This window comes from Perissodus microlepis, chromosome 10 (genome assembly GCF_051167445.1).
Source record: "Perissodus microlepis isolate ML-2025 ecotype Zambia chromosome 10, ASM5116744v1, whole genome shotgun sequence".
Classification (NCBI taxonomy): domain Eukaryota; kingdom Metazoa; phylum Chordata; class Actinopteri; order Cichliformes; family Cichlidae; genus Perissodus; species Perissodus microlepis.
The window spans coordinates 12,376,828-12,397,203 of record NC_140470.1 but is presented as its reverse complement, the minus strand read 5'-3'; positions in this window follow the sequence as shown (position 1 = coordinate 12,397,203).

Sequence of the window (20,376 nt, the reverse complement as noted above, 5' to 3'; positions counted from 1 at the left end):
CATTGATAATATTTATTTATGGAAAAACAGTGGGAAAAGATCGCTGTTGCTTTCGTATAAATGAAGCGGACATACCTGAGTGGCCGCGATCTAATCCTGTTTACATAAAGTAAGCCTGCTCCCAAGCAGGTTTACGCTTACGGATCTGTTGCTATGACAGCAAGTCCCGGATGAGCTTCGGAGAACCGAACGATCCAAGATCACGCGAAATCGTCAACAATCAAATCCAGCTAACTTACTTAGCGAGGTACGAAGAACGGACCCCAGATCTTGAGAACCATGACACCTTTAGGTCTATTCCTGCTTGCCTTACACTGCACCATGACACAACAAAATATCCAGTAATGAGTAACTGTATGAATAGTAATACTTGGGTGCAAGAGCTCAGGTTTAAGACTGTTTTAAGCACTTAGCTTCAAAAAAATGTTTTCTTCTTATCTCTGCATGTCAAAGAGAGAGGGGAAGCAAGGCTAATGGTGCTTGCCCAGTAAACCTAAAAATGGGCATTGTCTCTCAGTTATATTTCTATTACCACATGCCACTAATCCGCAGTATGCTATTATCAAGCAGACAGTTCTAGCAGTGAGCTCAGAAGCCCCACCCACCTGTTGTTCAAACCTTTCGCTCACGAGGAGGAACCAATCAAAAGAAACATGTCTTAAAACAAAGGGTGTCTCGGTCTTTGTAACAGTAGATGAAAAGAGTGGCTACATAAAGGCTCATTATGAGATAAATAAGGATTACTGTAAAATATAAACTATGCAGCGCTAGTTAAGTAGCATCCAAGACTAAATATATGGACCAGAAATAAGCACAAAAAGTCAGATACAGATTATATGAAAAGAAGGACATAAGTGTACAGAGAATTTGCTAAGCTTACCACTTTTATTGGACTTTTACTCACATTTTTACTCAACACGTGTCAGTTGCTTGATGCACCAAGATGAAAAACCAAACTCTTACATCCTCATTTGCAAAAGTCTGAGCTCACAGTGAGGCGTGACCCTGGACTGAGGACAACAGTCCACTCAGCAAACACAAGAAATAAGCAAAGGAAAGTTTATTTGAATTCTTTGAGAGTGTGTATTAAGTATCCTCGCATGCACGTGTTATTGTGTATTTATGCTCAGAACAACAGCATAGGTCCAGAAGGCCCTACTGATCCTCGTGGTGCCCCGGTATCCCCACCTTCCACCCCCAACAAACAGACATACACACTCTCTCTCTTTTTCTCTTGCATGCTCTTGCTCTCTCTCAGCTATGAAGACTAGGCGGACATCACCCCACCCTTCACCCAGTGACTCACTCACAGAATATTCCATTTTCCTCTTCTTATTTCTTTTTTCTCTCCCCAAGGCTGAAGCTAGTCCTTTTTTTTTTATTTTTGCAATTGCTTTCAAACAGCTGTGGTGTAACCCATTTCTATTCTGCAGAAAAATTACATCAGCAGTTCTGAAAATACAGCATGTAACACACTGTACATTATATTCCCACTGTATTCAGCTTTGTCTCCTTCACATTTCTAACAGAATTCAGTGAAAAGTAATCCAGTTTGGATTGAAATGAAAACATCACACCACACATTTAAGTTACGCTTCAATTGCTGCTTCAATTTAGAGATCACTCGATAATAAAAAACATAATCAAAGGTAAACATGTAACCTAATACATTTGTGCCCTCAGTAACAATGTAGGCAACAGTAACCTAGCCTTGCCAAACTGCAGTATCTGCTCTCTGTTTCCAACTACAGTGTAGCACGCAACAACTTCAGCCACCTGTGAAACTCATTAGCTAGCAACAAATTGGTTCCACATGTAGAGATGCACTCCCACAAATGGTGTGTCACATAAAATGGAAATCTTGGCATGAAATCATGTAAAGGAAAAAAAGCATCTACAAACTGTGTGAGAAACACAGTTGGACAGCAGCTCATGAAAGAAGCGAGCTTGGATTTTGTTCCTTCTCTAAGAAGATTTCCTGAGAGTGATAGAAAACAGGGTAACATAATCTACACCAGTCTTCTGCACTAAATTTCATTCATATCATCAACATCAGTGGATAAACAACCTGCAGACAGTAAAAAACAGCTTAATGTTTCTCCTTTTTTTGCACACAGTGCAGGTGCACAAGCTACAGTGTGTTATACTTAAAGCAGCTGTCCTCTAATTTTTTTTTTTTTTTTTAGAGAAACCCTCAATTAAGCCACCGAAGAAATTCTATAGGCCTTTTTTAAACCTTTCATCTTTGCTCTATGCGGGAGGTTTATCTTATTCAAGATCAAAGCCTTCATTATAGTGACACGCTTCCAAGCTGCTGACAGACTCTGGATCTAGGGAAAGTTTCACCTCCACTATCTTTTTATCTGCAGGTGTGAAGCTGCCATCAGGTCCTACAAGTCCTGCATTTAAAATAATGCCCCACATTTGAGTTATCAGCAAGCGTAGCCTCAAGCTGCAGCTGGAGCGAGCGGCAGAAGTCTGCTACAAACAAGCAGACGTTGGTGAGTAAAATCACAGTTCCACACTAAACTATCCTAAGTTTGTGTTCTTCTTCTGCAGCGCAAGTATTGAGTCATGTTCCTCTCCTCCTCTGTGTTAGGACATATTGTATTATTTTCCACCCTGACACTTGTTCAGCCCACAGTAACTGTTGACATGCAGCAATATTTACTCTCTGACTAATGAACGTTTGGCAGAACTCTGACTCCACAGTTGACGTTAGTAAGATTACGGTACGGTCTACGGTAACTGCTCTTAGTCAGGATGTGACACATCAGCACAGATAAATAACGAAATATTTTTGGGTCGGAAAGAAAACTTTATTCCAACAGCTGCTTCCCACTTTATGCAAGGATGAACAGTTCAAATCACTCAGATTAATAAAACAGATTAATAAAAATATGAGTAGATCATGGTGTGTTTTTGATGTGTTTATTTCATGTTCTTGTAAAATTTGAGGAAATTGCAGTTTTTTCACCTCCATTTGCATCAGATGTGCAAGCAAGCATTATGTATTTGAGATGTCAAAAATATCTCTTGAAGCCTCTTGAATGAGACCTTTAAACTTAAAAATTCAACTGTCAAGGTCATAGGTCAACAAATATGCCATAGCGGAAGGTTTTTATTCAGTGACTGGGGTCAGGTGTTTGAAATGCATTTTCAGTGATAACTCTCACACCTAACTCCACAGTTTCACACTATTGGCTGATTAGATGAAATGAAGAGGTCCGATTTTACATCCAGAAGGTCAAAGGTCAAGTTCACTATTACATCATGCTCTTGAAAAATGGTTTTCTGGTTGTTATTCAGCATCAAAACTCAGGAACAGTACCCTTCATGCTTACATTCACACCTATGGGCCAATATAGGATCACAAATCAACCTAACATGCTTGTCTTTGGACTGTGGGAGGATGCTGGGGTACCTGGACAGCACAGGGAGAACATGCAAGGCTCCACACAGACAGGGCCCAGCTAGCCACTGAAGTTTAACCCAGGAGCTTTTCGCTGAGGCTCTGGGGCTAACCACTGCACTGCTGTTCTCCCTGAATTATTCACATTTGCTTATGTTAATCGTGTTTAGTCGTGTCTACTGTTTTGATTGTACTTAATCTACATAATCTGCATTTTATGGCTACGACTTCAGTGGTAGCTGTGCAATTACTGTAAATAACCTGTGAAAATGTGGCTTATAAATAAAGTTTTGGTTGCTTTTGTGGATTTTTTGATTATCTTTTAGTGAGAAGATACTTTATGTCTCCTGACTCACACTGTATTATGTAAGTTTGTTTGGGGAGGGGGCAGTAAGTTTAAATTTTATGGGAATGACTGTTAGCAGCAGGGAAGACTCTACTAAATGTAACACAGTGGGGCTTTAAAAAAATTTAAATTACAGTGAGTTTGGTGGAAAAAGCCCATTCTACACCTCTTGAAATCTGTTAATGTTGGAAGTTAACATTTTTATTTTGCTGCAAGGTTTCCATGCATAAACGGAAAGCATTTGATCTTTAAATATTACCATCCATAATTGAATTCAGTTTTGGCTTTGTCCCACAATGCTGCACTCAGAACACGTAGGATCTACTTTTTTCCTGCCAGATACTGCAGTATAAAAAAGCTGTAATAAACATACACATGGCTGAATTCGGACAGATAAAAAAACGCACCATCATCTCTAGAAGGATGACAGCAATATTGGATTCACTCTCATTTCCATTAATCCATTAATAACTACATTAAGAAAAAAAGAGTTGACAGTTAGCTGGCAGCCGGTGCTTCTCCCTTGAAGGAGACGTCTTCATTTCTCTTACGTTGTGGTTCCATACAGATCAGAGCTGAGATGATAATTGAACTCCTTCCCATTGCTCTCAACTTCCACATCTGAATGCGACTCTAGATGGTGGTGACACTGACCACAGCTGTAATGAGAACAGCTGTGCCGAACAGACCTCTTTCTCACAGAAATTCTTTCACCGAAGTAAAACCATATGGATGCTCTGGATATGAGAAACATGGTAATGTCAGATGCAAAGGAGGCCTGAAATCATCGCCGTCATCGGTAATCAGTCAGCGTTAAAGGGGGATGGTCTTCTGGTTGCTTTGCTGGAAAACAGCATTCAGAGATGTGTGGAACTACAGATGGCGATGACTTCTTCTGCCATAATGTATGATTAAAACCTTATGATGTGCAAATGTACACAAAACGTCCAGGGTTTCTATTATCTGCAGTTCAGCAGATTTCTTTGAGCACTTTTTCTTGCTTTATCAGTCCATAATGCAGTCTTACACTCCCTGCAAGCAGCACAATCTGGAGAGCTGGCAGAAAATAATGGATGTGGAGCTCTTCCAAGAATTTCTGCTCTGATATATCCCAGAGTAATGGTTAAACCAGGGAGCGGGTTTTACAATATGAAGCATAGCTGCAAGGCACGATGAAGGAGGCAACAATATATGCTAAATCCAAGACCATGAAGTGAGGCAGGAACAGTGTTGCCAACTTAGCGACTTTGTCGCTATATTAAGCGAGTTTTCAGACCCCTTAGCGACTTTTTTTCTAAAAAAAAGTCGCTAAAAAAAGACGTGAAAGCGCGTATCGCTTTTACTCTCAACAAGCAGCGGGTGCTGTAACGCAGTCAGTTCTTCTTTTACTCTTTTACTCTTATGCTGTTTTGTGGATCACAAGGTTTAAAACTACTTATAAACACACACACAAAGTAACTCCACCAGAGTGCCTATTTCGGGTCACTTTTGCCGGTCCAAGCCCGGGTAAAGGAGCAGGGTTGGAATTGTGACATTAAAAAAAAACAATAATTGCTAAAAGAAATTTAATTTGTAGTTCTAAATAAACTCTAAATGCATTTAGGACGTTTTTTACTCACTTTATGTCTCTTCCACGATGTTATTTCTCTCTCCAACAACATAGGTTACAATTAGATTAGCATGACCAATTATGCAAATTAGGCGATGACGTCATTTAGCGACTTCTAGCGACTTTTAGGACAACCAATAGCGATTTTCCTTACTGAGGAGTTGGCAACACTGGGCAGGAAACAGTCAATGTAAGATATACTGGTGCTGGGATAGACTTATGCTGCTTTCATACATTTATTACAAACAACATTTTGATGAGCTTAATGTAAATCCATCAACTTACTAATAAGCATGTACCCTGTTTGTGCTTATGTAGGGCTATATATAGCAAAAAAAACCCCTCTAAATGTAATATGTAAAATGTAGTAATTATAGTTGCACATCATGTTCTATCCACATGATTTCCCTCCGGCTCATAACCTTCATTTCCGAATTATGTGTAGGAAGCTAGTATATATATTCCCTTAGTTATAGGTGTAGGCTGCTGGGGGATTCCCATGATGCATTGAGTTCTTCTTCTTCAGTCACCTTTCTCACTCTCTATGTGTTAATACACCTCCCTGCATTGAATCATACTTGTTATTAATCTCTGCCTCTCTTCCACAGCATGTCTTTTGTCTTGTCTTCCTTCTCTCATCCCAACTGGTCGCAGCAGATGGCCCCGCCCCTCCCTCAGCCTGGTTCTGCTGGAGGCTTCTTCCTGTAAATAGGGAGTTTTTCCTTCCCACTATCTCCAAAGTGCTTATTCATAGGGGGTCATATAAGTGTCGGGTTTTCCCCTGCATATATTATTGTAGGTTTTACCTTACAATATAAAGCGCCTTGAGGCAACTTTTGTTGTGATTTCGTGCTATATAAATAAAATTAAATTGAATTCAAATGTTTCAAAAGTTCCGTATTTGTCCCTTCAGTCTACAGAATATTTTCCCAGATGTCTGAGGAATCATCAAGATGTTTTTTGGCAAATATGAGACGAGTCTTTGTGATCTTTTTGGTCAGCAGTGGTTTTCTCTCATGGATGCCATTGTTGCCCAATCTCTGTGTTATTGTTGAATCACGAATTCTGACCTTAACTGACACATGCGAAGCCTGCGGTTCTTTAATGTTGTTCTGGGATCTTTTGTGACCTCCTAAATGGGTCGTCGATATGCTAATTTTGGTAGGCTGCTCACTCCTTGGAAGTTTCACCACTGTTCCAAGTTTTCTCCATCTGTGTATAATGGCTCTCACCACGGTTCACAGGAGTCTCTTAGAAGCCTTAGAAATGGCTTTGTGAGCTTTTCCAGAAAGACGTCAATGACTTTGATGTTGCTTGGTGTTTCTTTAAATTGTGGTATGATGTTGCTTTTTGCGATCTTTTAGCCTGTTCCACCTTGACAAACAGGTTTTTATCTAAGTGATTTCTTGATGTAACAGGTCTGACAGTAATCAGGCCTGAGTGTGTTTAGTGAAACTAAACTCAGCTTTCCCAAAACTGTGGTTAATCACAGTTTTATGATTTAACAAGAAGTTAAAGAATTAATAATAAAATGAGAAAAAAAACTCTGTTAGTCTCTTATTGTTGTAACGAGTATGGTATAAAAGCAATATTTTTTGGCATTTTAATCTCTTAGTTAACCACATTTACTTCCTGCTTATTTACCACATCTATGAATACAAAACACAAGACATATTTTTACAAAGCACAATCACATCTGTCCTGGCCGCTCCCTCTTTAATTTGGTTGCTCAGAGTGTCGCTCTGCATCTAAACTATGTTGTGATTTTGTCTGGGGATACTTTTATGGTTATGTTTACAGAAAACTGGCTTTGTAATTAAATCACAATAACAATTATGGTAAATTTGTATATACATATTTCGTTGGCAGATGCGGTTTCCGTATGACCCCGTGGTACCAAAGAAGTGGGAGGATTTACAGATCGGAAGTCTTTGTGTCAAAAACAGCTGGTTTTAGGGTAAATATTCACACAGAGACAAACAACAGACTGCATGCCTCGAGGTCAGTGGCTCCACGATGCATGAAATAGCCAAGTTACAGTAGAGATAATGAAGCTGAAACTTTTGTAGGCATACAAACAAAGATAAAACTGATGGACATGAGTGCTGCTTGGCTCAACAACATCTGTAAGGAGCAGCATTTGGTGCTTGAACTATTTGGGCTCTTTATGGTATGCTCCAGATACTCACAGATACAAACACTGCTGTAAAAGATTCCTTATAAAAAGTTGTTTTTATTTATTAATTATTTTTTTATAAATAGCTGAAGATGTGGTCCAAAAGAGATGGACTGCCCCAATCAGGCTAATGAAACCTGACACAGAGAAGTCTGATTACTAGCATCATGGAAAGCACATCTGAGCCAACAGAGAGCACTAAAACTACTCCTGAGCTCTGGAACAATAAAACGTCCTTAAGCTGTGGAAATAAAAATATGCTTGGACAAAAAGCATAGAAATATCTGAGGTTACTTTTCAGAATAAGCCTGGAGTTAAGTCACGTCACATGTTCCCTGCCAAGACTTCCCAAAGACCTTCTCGAGGTCTTCGTCTCACTTCTGAGGGACTCGTTTTTTTCAGTTTTAATTTTCTCTGGAATATTAAGTCATGAGGCCATAAAGCTGACTTCATGTGCTCTAGGTGTCAATAAAACTGCACATATCACTATTAATGTTAGTAATTTAACTCATATTAAATTTATCTCATTCTGCGCTTTAAAAAACTGATAAAAAGACAAGTTGTGTCTGCTTCTGTAGAGTTTTGGCAAGACATTTTTTGTTTTTGTTTTTATAGAACCTTTGTACAAAAACACAAGATTCTTCATCTTGGCTCATAAACACAATGCAATGAATCACATATCCCTCATATTTATAGAGGATTAGATTTGGCAGCAGCACCCCTGACAGGACCATGAATCTTCCCTCTCCTCTGCATACTTCTGACACAAGGGATTAGGAATAATAATCAACAGCAATACATGTGTGACAGACAACAAAAAGTAGGGGATTAGAGACACAGGGCTATTTCCCGCTTTGCATCACAAGCTGAAGGTTAACGTGATGGACATGCTTAGCAGTATTTGATTGTTTGTCCAGTTCATCATGGTTTGTGTCTGCTGATAAACTCAGTACCGCAAAGACAGAAGAAGCAACCTTGTTGTTTGAAACATGCATATTTTTTTTTATTAGATCCTTTAAAGGAGAATGTGTTCTTTTCCAATTCTGAGAAATACGGTCTGGTATCAAGATGCCGTTTCAAAACGTGGAACAGAGATAAGAACACTTTGTCTCATGGAGCGCTTTGGTGAAGCAGAGGAACAATTTAGGGCTCTTGTTTTTGGAAAATTGGGTAATAGGCCTTTAAGGGAGAGAGATTATTTTTATCTTAATTATGTGTTGATGTGTGGATGGGAAAGAGATAAAACTCTGCCAATCTAAGGAGTGAAATTCCATTCACCTCTGTGACAAACTGAGAAGCTTGCCCAGGAATAGCGACCACCGGCATGCCGTAAGTGGAAACACCTGATGTTATTTGCTCAGATTAAATTAAGAGGGATGGGGGCTTGTTTAAAGAGGAAGCGATGTAGAGGTGTAAACAAACAGACACTATCACCTAAGTGTCTTAGGTCACTGCATATTTGCGCAATAACCCTGTGTGATGCAGTGTGGCAACGCTTAGTCATATACCAGCCGTAGCCTGTAAATATGAAAAGACAGCGTGCAAACATCTATTGTTTTCCTGTCAATGCTTTTGATTTATTCCAGACCGATTATTCATGCTACTGTAAACCTATAACCTTTTCATTTAAAGCATATAAAGATATTAAGCAGTCAGTGATTTCAAAAGTCCAAAGAAGCTTTGACATAAATGTCCGTCCTGAGGGGAGAGTGTGGCTTTAATTAGAGCCAAAAGGCTTGAAAGCTGCCAGTGTTGTAAAGCTCTGGCTTGCCAAACCATGGCGCCTGTCAGCTCAGCACAGCCTGCAATTTGTATTTCATGTGCGCCATCAGAGCGAAATGAAAAACATTAGTTCAGGCATGTCGCATGAATAAAATCTAGAAGTTGGCTAGCAAGAAAAGGCTGTACTTGAAAGCATCAAAATGTTGCTGTAATGATGAAACCGAGCTACAAAGTACATTAAATAGAGTAAAAAGCATGCAATTAATCTAGCAAATGAAGCACAGATCTTTTTTCTGGACATAATGCACGAGGACTGTGCCCTTAGCAGCAATAGCATGTTAAACACAAAATGATGAGGAAACTGATCAAAGAACTGCATGCGCAAGAGCCATGGGACTTGTAAAGGTTTATAGCAGCGAGCGAGTAAAACAAATGCCTTATATGGTTGCTGATGACTTATATTCCAAAACCTGACAAATGAATGTATTCATACTCACACTAACAAACAAGCTCCTCACGCTGATCTGGATAATAATGTGTAAATCAAATAAAATCAACAGCAGAATGAAGGTTATGATACAATACAGACAGAACACAGGCATTAGCATGTCTTTATTGGCAAATAACCATGTTTTCACAGGGGACTTCTTCCTGAATAAATTATGAAACTAGCAGGTTATTTCAGAACTTTAGACAGATGCACGAGTGCTGCTCTGAACTTCACTTGTTGTTGTAAACCCTGACAGACATGCAAAATATTCTACATGATGATATAAGAGGTCGACCTGAGAAACGTGCATCTATGCAATCTTCAGCATGTTCTGCAGGCGCTGACCCACCGGCCTGTGCTGCTTCTTGCTCTGTAAAGGGCAGCCCCACACATGTCTGAGTCGGGTTTACTATTTACTTATTATTTGACAGGAAACCCTTCAGGTGATGCTCTGTGGGTGACCTGAAGAAGCCAGTGGAAATTTACAGCTCTGTGTTGATGTGCAGACTTGTTGCTGACTGTTAGCCCTGTTTGTTTGTTTTTTTAAATTAATGATGGATATGCTAAGCAGGATTAGCATATTCTTTACTCTTAAAAAGAGTCTTATTTTGTCACTTGGGAACATACAGAGAAATACAAAAACAGGCTATGCTTCTTGTGACTAATCTTCGAGTTAGTTAAAGACAAAAAAGACAAAAGAAAAGGACAAATTATACAGCGTGATTCTACGAATAAATTAAAGTTTTGGTTATAAATGTTTTTGTTACAGTAATCTTATATTCAAATGAACTGATATCTGTAACACAGATTGTGTGTTATATGCTGTTACGCTCTTATGCTTTATGACGTGTTAGGGACTTAACTTAAAAGCTGAGAAATGTTAAACCTGAACTAACGTTATTTTCATGTTGTACACTATGTATTGCCCTGTTTTTACAGGGCATGATTATTATTCTATTAAAATAGTGTAAGGCTTTCTTTTAGGGTTAAAGAACAAAGACAAAGCAAAAATCAGCCCAAAAAGCACTTCACAGCAGTTCACAAGGTAGAAATGAAGGCTACAATGCTGTAAGGATTTTTACGTGTTTTTTGATTTTATCTAATCTACATAGGGTCAAAAGCATAAATACAGGCTCAAATATACACATTTACTCAGTTATATTTGTTTATATGTCCATTAGCAAATTGCACCTTGACCAGGACACTTTTGGTAGTCATCAAGAACTTTCTGGTATAATTGTAGGTGAATATTTGACTGCTTTTCTTTGCAATATTGGTAGGGTTCATTTAAATTGGTTGGTTTCCTGGCACAGACTCCACTTTTAAGTGTAGTACACAGTTGTTCAATAGGGTTGAGGTCAGGGCTTCGGGAAGGCCATTCAGTCAGCTTAATGTTAGCTTCCATTATCCATGCCAAACCCAGTTTTGAAGTGTGTTGATTGTTCAGCTGTCTGTTAATTTAAAGGGAAGTTGAAGACCTTGCAGTTAGTCTTTATTTGTCATTATTCCATCCACTTTGTTGCAATAAAGTGGATGCAAGATGTTACCGTCACCACGTTTGACAGCTGGTACAGTGCTCTGAGGTTTTAAAGCCTCACCTTTACTTCTCCAAACATACCTCCTGTCATTCTGTCCAAATAGCTCAATTTGCGTGTCTTCTCACCATAAAACATTTCTCCGGAAAACATTCAGCTTGTCCATGCGAGCAGCTGCAGATTATAGGCAAGCTTGACCATTTCCTTTTTTTGAGCAGCAGTTTCTTTCTTGGTCGGCATGGTCTCGGTCCATGAATAAAATTCACTTCACTGTGGACGGTGACAATGCTGTTCCCGCAGTTTCCAGTTGCAGCCTTGGTGGTTCCTGGGTTGTTCCTGAACATCCTAACCATTTTCCTCACATCTTACAATGACGGTTTGGGCCTTCCTCTAGACTTTGGCAAAGTGGTGACACATCAGAAAAACGTCTTCTTCTGTACTCTTGTTTGAACTGATCACAGGTTTTAACAATCTGCAGTTGTTTAGAAATGGCTCCAACAGAGCTTCTTCTCAGTTCTTCTTCTTAGATCTTCAACGAGTTCAATGTACGCTCCTCTTGTTCCGAGTATTAGTCAATCCATTGGGTGCTGTCAAGAAGTCCTTTTCACGATGGCATAAAGAAACTACCAGCTGTAGTCAATTACTAACAAGAGGACCTAACAATGCCTTGGCCTTGTCAAATTACAAGATATTGTAAACCAATATATTTGAGCATGCAGTGTATATATACTTCTTACATTGTGTGGATTAGAAAAAATCCAAAATAAGTCATAAAAGATGTAGACGTAGAATCATTCCACCCTGGAAAAAGATCCAGTTAAAAATAAATCATACAAAGCCCCAAATTACCATGACATTCATGCCATGATGGGTGCATATAAATTTCTCACCACAACTGTATGTTTTATGTGAATCTTGCCACAGTGAGAAGTGATAAATGCTTAAATCCCAAGTATGTTTCCAAACAAACAACAAAGCTGCACTCTGACATCTAACAGTAATACGTAACTGTAGAGCACCAGGAAAAAGCCCAAACCCTGCACAGTAGTACTGCTGCCAGTTTTAATCCCAAAGACAGCCACCACCCTGCAGGCCATTTCCTGAATTACCGTGGTAACTGTGTTGAGAGTGTAAAATCTATTGCCAAACTCAGGCACTTACTGATCTCTTACAGTCAGCAAGAAGCAAAACCCTGCAAGTCATCTGCAAGGCCCTACATGCTCAGAAACCAGCACTGCCACTACTTCACATCAACATCTAGGTCACTTCATGACACAGTTTAGAATTCCTCTTAACAGCCATCAAACTGGGAATGAATACAGCTCATGTCTTTTTGGCTGCAGTTCATTCATTTACAGGTATAACTTGAGCAATGGAAAACATACATGCATGCATGACCCACATCCTTTTCCTCCTACACGTCCTGTGAGAAAAGGAGAGCGAGCAGCCGGACTCAGCTGCGGGAGGAAAGTGAATACTCTCACAGGTGTTGACAGAACTTTATGTGGGGATAATATGAGACAGAAAAAACAAAGCACTCCTTACTTCAAATCCTCTACATTGCAAAGTTAGCCGTGTTTTAGTTCATGAAAGAAGAGTAAACAGTGCTTGAGCTCTCATATTTATGTGATGCTAAGAGGATCTAACTTTTAAGGTTTCGTATTTGTGACGAGATAGCCAAGGATGAGAGGAGAGTTATTTCGTTATTGGCGTCAAGGGTGTTGTGGAGGTTACTGAGCCCAGAAATTACAAGAGCAGGAAATGGGAGGCCTAACAAAAGATGAGGGTAAAAATGATAAAGAGGATGGAAGGTGTGAGCATAATACTAGAATCCTCAATGGACATCCTCCTTAGGATCAGGGTGTAGGCCAAAATAGTGGCTCCCAATCCTACTCTAACTCAATTTTCAGTGTCTAAACAACATAAATGGCATTGGGAGAGAATTACAAAGGACAAAAGAACCCCCCCTCACCATTATTGTCTGTAAGGAAATGCCTATAAAAGTCCATCAATTTTAAATCAATGACTATCACACCCTTGTATACAGGATGTCCACATCCCAGATAATGGATATCCTGTTTAAGACTTCCTCTTACATCTCCCACTCATTGTTACGAATGTAGATACATTTAAAAAAGCTAATAAAAACCTTTAAAATTGTTGTGGGCTGATAGCTTAGAGCTTGTAGTTTTCCACTGCAGTGTTTTGCCCGTACACAAACTAAAGCCTGCTCAGACATGATTGTTCAACTGACGCTGGAGTATAAACGGATTATAAATGGACCGTAAACCATAAATCCGTGTCCTTTTCCAGCGGATTTATCTATAATTATATGCAGATATCTGTTGATCCTTTTCATAGCGTTTAAATACTTCCCTGACTCCCTGGGTGTTTTTCAGTGTGCTTCTTTTTCTAGTTAGTTTTCTGTTTTATTTTAAAGGATTTCTTCCATTTTACTGCTTTCCTTAAGTTAAACAAGTGCTTTTTTCCTGCTGTGGAGAGAGGCAGTCGAAGTGTACATCTCTGGTCCACTGAAAAATTTTGGTTTGGACCTCTTAAGAATGACAAGTCAATTTATAACACACATTTTGCCATGCTTTCAAATGGCCCCCAGCCCCTGTTACTCCAGCTGCAGCACCCGCTGAAGCATATTGATTTCTTTCACAACACATGATTATATATGAATTCAAACAATCATTCAGTGTCACCACAATTGTCTGGTTACTGCCCTTTAGTCTCACACTACACTTCAAACATTTCCCCTTTTGTTTGTCAAACAACATCTGACCAGCATATCAAGCTCCTATAGTGGCTCACGCAGTGTAACGAGTGGATGACTTTAGTCTGATGGTCACAATGCGATTGAAAAAAGTAACTTAAATTGAACAAATAGGCTTTGAGAACAAAGAAGAAATTCAATCTGAAAATAACATCCAGTGTTTCCCTGTAGTTCATGCACTCAAAAAAACTGTTGGATGAACACAATTTAATCATGGCACCCTTTTTCCACGCAATTTAACCAAGTACAATAAACCATTTTCGATCATGTCAAACCAACACATTTGGCATTTGGTGGTTTAATGTAATCAGATTACGTTGGATCAACATAGTATACTTACATTGATTTGAAGTGATTTATTTAAGTATGTAGAGTGAAATTTGTTTTAATTCATTCTACACAAGTTAAAAACTTTAGGAAAACACAATTAAATCTTGTTGTTTGAACAACTACTGCAATTACTGCAAGTCTTGCTTAATAAACCAATATGGGGGCTGATGATTTCACTCATTTCAATCGAATTATTTCAATTAGATTTGTTTTCATTTGTTACACATTTAGAAACCCACTACTTTACAAAAAAAGTCACAATCAGATTATGATAACATTAACTTTATTAACTGGATTTAGTGGACAATATAAAAGCTTATCATTTTTGTACACCTGCAAGCATTATTCCACTTCAAAAGGTAAAACGTTAGAATACTTATTTACATAGGTAATATGTTGGAACCAAAGCTTCCACAACTAAAAACAGATGCAAAATTTGCTCAATATATCAAAAAAATGTTGCGTGACCCATGGGTCAACATTTTTCCTCCAAGTGGCGTGAAACAGCGTGCAATCGGCTTTGAGATGTGTTTTCTCACCTTTAGTGGTGTGTCAGAGGTATCACAGTGTCAGGGGTGATGCGTATATATAAAATTCAAATAAGAACACATGTCATTATTTATATAACCAAAATTAAACCCAAATGAAGAAGCATTGTGTGCAAAACTAATAACAGCCTGTGATCCAATAACCTGTAGAACCACCTTTAGCAGCAATAACTTGAAGCAATAGTTTTCTGTATGACTTTATTAGTGTTTCACATCATTGTGGAGGAATTTTGGCCCACTCTTCTTCACAGCGTTGCTTCAGTCCACTCCTGAGGTCCCACCACAGCGTTTCAGCCAGTTGAGTTCTGGACTTTGAGTCATTGCAACACCTTCTGTTGCAGATTTTCTGCTTTGCTTGGGATAATTGTACTATTGCATGACCCAGTTTTAAATAAATAACGACGCTATAAAACATGCTGTAATATGTCATGTCTTGTTGTATTTATCTTATTTTAACACCAGCTAAGGACAAGATGATCGTTTATTATGTTTTGATATGGTAACCATTAATTAATTAAAAGAGGATCTACTTTCTTTTTTTACTTTTTACATGATTGTATAAGACTATTTCTGCACAACTGCACTTTACTCTGACCTAATCAGCCACCCTTGGGATTCCTTGTCTGGGTGCAGTATGTTCTGTTCTTGTACCTGGAAGCTTGACATGATTTTATTGGAGGATTTCATGTTTCATGTAATATATCTGAGTTGGTTTTCCCCTCAGTTTGCTCACTCTCACGCTTCATGTTAAGCCTTTCTCTCCATGTTTCTATCACAGAGAATCACAGTGGGTTGAAAGTCATTCTGAATGAAACTGCCCCACAAAAAGGGAACAGGTCACTTCACAGAGGAATTTTAGAAACATCACTTTGTAATGATTCATTTTGGGTACTGCTCATCTCCTCATGAAAGTACCACCACTGACACAAAAACTCCAATTTAAAAACATTTTTGTGTGCGATTCATTTCCCTGCAGAGTTCTCACACAAGGCTAATGGAAACATCTGTTTGCCTCTGTGCTATTTGCCGATGATGTCGTCCTTTGGGCCACATCTGCAATCTCTGGTGTACACTTAAGAAGTTTACTGCTGTGTGTGAAGTCAGAATCACATTCACATAATCCGCTGTAACTATTATTGCCACAGTGAGGTAAAGAATAAACAAAGGCGGCAGCTGTGACCTGTTTGTTATTAGTTTGCGGCAGGAGTTCATCATCTTCAGTTTGACATGTGGCTTTCCTCTGGCTGTCTTGGCTAACAACAGATTCTTAAAGTATTTTATGTAAAATCATAAACTGTTGGAGCTTATTGGCTCTTACATTATAGCACTGATGTGCCAGGCCAAGTTGAAGTGCTTCAGGGGCTCCGCTTAGCCCTGACATCAAGCTGAAGCAAAATGCCCCGTCATGTTTCTGAGGTGCAGCACGTTTGGCAGCTGATCCACAGTGTGCACTGGCTTTCTAATTCAGCGCTTGTTTTGTAGACGTATCAGTGCAATCACGCAGTCGACTGAGAAAAAAGCCATTTGGAGTTTCACATTTTTTAGGACTCATTGTGATTGAAGTGTTTGTATTCAGAGCGCTATGTGTACTCACATCAAACAGGTATATTTAAAAAAAAAGGTTTTTCAATCTGTGGAAAATTACAGAGATATTTATGTCCATGTAATGAGAATGTTTTGTTTAGTCATCGTTTGAGTCACTGAATCATTCCCTAATCTACTTTTTTTTATTTCAAGCAGTTACAGTTATTACAAGTGATTAAACTGTTTATTAGCTGCAATCTGCAACTTCGAAACCTGTTCGACAGATGGGCTTTTAAGGAGCAAGCATCTATAAATCTCCGTCACATAAACGTGATGGTTTTGTCTTAGAAAGGATTTGTTTTCATTTGTTTATGAGAGAAGTAAACCAAATTTCTAATGCCAATCTTATAAAGTCTGCGGTCGGGTAGTGTTTCATTATTTTTTCCTCTTTCAGCTCAGACTGTGAGGCAGGCACTGAGAAAAAATATTTATCTGAGTAGGCTCTAAGATAAAGTTTGATTTGCCAATTAAACAAATAAGCCAGGACCTATAAATTCTGAATACTGCTGATGAAAAATCCATTTTATTTTGCTATTCTGGCAGAAAATAATGAGTTTGATGGCAGCCTTTAAGCTCTGCAGAGAACCCTGTAAGGACATTTCAGTCTGAGAGGAACTGATTGGAAGCACCTGGTGGTAAGTGTGTCAGACAGGCAGGTTGTCAGACTGTTCTGTTCTCATGGATGGACATGCCTTTTCTGAATAAATGCAACATGTGTATGTTATTCAATGAAAGTATAGGAGCTCCAGCTTGGGTCTCATTTCTAATGTCTCTGGACAAAGCCTCAGTCACACAGGCCCAGAGAAAGGAGGCCCCCAGTCATTAGAGAACAACATGTATTCCCCAACCGACTGGTGAGTGGTTGCTCGCTATCACTCGGTGAAATCAGCATTAATTAGGGTGCTACATCAACTGCAATTAAATTTATATAGCACATTTCATTACATGTAAACTCAATGTGCTTACCACAGATGATAAAAACATAACAACCTGTGTAGGTTACCTTACTGCTTTATGGCAGTGAACAGCACTGGTTAGCAGTTGTTGTTGTTTCAAAGAACAGGACCGCAATAACTGAAAGCACACTCACAACACTTAGATCTATTTCTGGGAACATTTAAAAGATCTGCGCCTGATGACCTGAGAGGTTTAACTGGTTGTAGATAATGAGTGAGACATGTACTCGTGAACATTCAACACTCGCCATTTGCTCTCCGAGTTGCAGCGGAACTTGAAAAAGTGCAACACAAACTGGAAACAGAGAATGTTTGCCTTCAAAATAAAAGTTTTTCCCTTAACGATAACAACTTTTAACAGTCTGTGTTTTTGGTTTGTGCCCTACTTTTCACAATTTCACACAGTTTGCAGTCAAGTCGGTGTCTTCTCTGCAAACTGCCAGGGATTACAACAATTTACGATTGAGCAACCGAAGCAGTTGCAAGGAGGTTTTCGGTGTAGCACTGTATACCTCTTTGCAACCAATTTCAAGATAATGATTCCAGCAACCATTCTCCAACTAGTTGCAGATTATGCAACATTTCTTAGATGCCAGCGGTTGCCAGCAGGTCTCCAGGACTGGATGAATGGGTCTTTAACATTTAATACAAATCTTTAAACTGGATAGAAATTGCCTGCCTACTGCTTTTAAAAACACATGCATATATGATTATTGTTTACAACAATGGAAACTGCATTCACGTTGTTTTACTGTCTGGAGAATCTAAGCATTTAGATCAAATTGTAATGAGCGATTAAACCATCCTACCTTAAGTTTACATGCTTAACATCATGGCAAACTGGCAATAATAACACCAACTGTAGGATTGCTTGCTGCCACTGAGAGCTGAACGTTTAAAAACTTTTACAGTATAAAGTTTATCATCAGTATTATTTCATAAGCAATTTGTCTAATGAATAAAACCTGAAACAAAAGCTGATACAACTGCATAAAAATGGTAGGACGTTGTAGAAAATGTGAATAAAATCAGGAAGCAATCATCTGCAAATCACTAAGACACTAAGTGTGTGTGTGTGTGTGTGTGTGTGTGTGTGTGTGTGTGTGTGTGTGTGTGTGTGTGTGTGTGTGTGTGCGCGTGCGTGCTTTAAGGTGCTGATTCCTGGAAGACAGCACAGACAAGATGACCAGAGAGCCTGCACTTCAAAGCAGGGGATGAAGTGTTTTGTCAACGAACTAGCAGAGGACTCATAAAACCACAGCACCCTGCAGTGCGTTACTCAGACTGCTCTGCTGGTTTACTTCATAAAGCAGAGCTGCCTGACTGCATATGCTGATTAATGCCCCACAACGACTCTGCGAGCACATCAAAAAGGTCAGCTTTGTTTAAAATACTTCATGTGAACCCTTTCAGCGTAATCCATCATTGAAATGGTATGATGGTATATTGGGACCACTGTATATTCTGAGAGAAAAACTCCTTCATTTCCAAAGTAAGGCTGTAAATTATTTAAAAACAAAAAAGCCTCTGTGTATTTTCATCACTGAAAGAATATAAAAGGTAGCAACAGTATCCTCACCTGTTGCCTTTTGAATTCCTGTTTTCAAGCCAGTCTTTCTGAATTTGTCCTTTGCTATGTTGCTATTGCTCGGTTAAGCTCATCCATAGACAGTATGGCAGCAATACACACAGATACATGCGAAATCGTGCTATATAACATATAAACAAAACACTACAATTTCACTCACTTCACTGTCACCTCCAGTGTTGCCAACTCCTCAGTAAGGAAAATCGCTATTGGCTGTCCTAAAAGTCGCTATAAGTCGCCAAATGACGTCATCGCCTAATTTGCATAATTGGTCATGCTAATATAATTGTAACCTACGTTGTTGGAGAGAGAAATAACATCGTGGAAGACACATAAAGTGAGTAAAAAACGTCCTAAATGCAGTTAGAATTTATTTAGAACTACAAATTAAATTTCTTTTAGCAATTATTGTTTTTTAATGTCACAATTCCAACCCTGCTCCTTTATCCGGGCCTGGACCGGCAAAAGTGACCCGAAACTGGCACTCTGGTGGAGTTACTTTGTGTGTGAGAGTGTGTGTTTATAAGTAGTTTTAAACCTTGTGATCCACAAAGCAGCATAACAATAAAAGATGAACTGACTGCGTTACAGTCAGTGCGGGAGCAGCGGCTGCGCTCATGCGCGATTCATTTGCCTTTTGGACGCACAGGTGTGAACGTCTCCTGTATGGGCTCAAAATGTGGTCATAAATATTTTGTACTTGTAAATCAGGATTTGTATGTGTAAAAAAAATTCGTGTGTGTGTAAAAAAGATTTGTATGTGTAAAAAAAATTTGTGTGTGCGTAAAAAAGATTTGTATGTGTAAAAAAGATTTGTGCGTGCGTAAAAAAGATTTGTGTGTGGACTTAGCCAAAAAAAACCCTGTAAATTACAAGTACAAATTTTGACCCTATTTTTCTTCCTTTCATCTGATTGGTCAATGTCATGTCAATCACAAATGTAACAATCCAATCAGAGAGCAGATGGGTTTGGCTGTCGGAGGGGCGCTTTTTTGAACTGCAGGTCCTTGAAGGGTAGCAGCTAGGTCCCCTAACTTTCAGTAGCTGCTGAAAGGATTAACACAAAGTCAGGGCTGACCCGGGACCATGGCTGTGAGTCACAGCATAAAAGTCCTTTCACATCAGACGCAGGATGTGCTGCTAATGCTAACTGCTAACTAAAAGCAAAGGATCCAGAATTTGTTGCGCTGGCTGCTGGGCTCTGTGGGTTTTTGCAGCAGCTCTACCTGTACTAGATGCACCTGCTCCTTGTCTTTTCTATCTCTGACTTTATGTCCTCTACAAGAGTTTCTGGGTTTTTT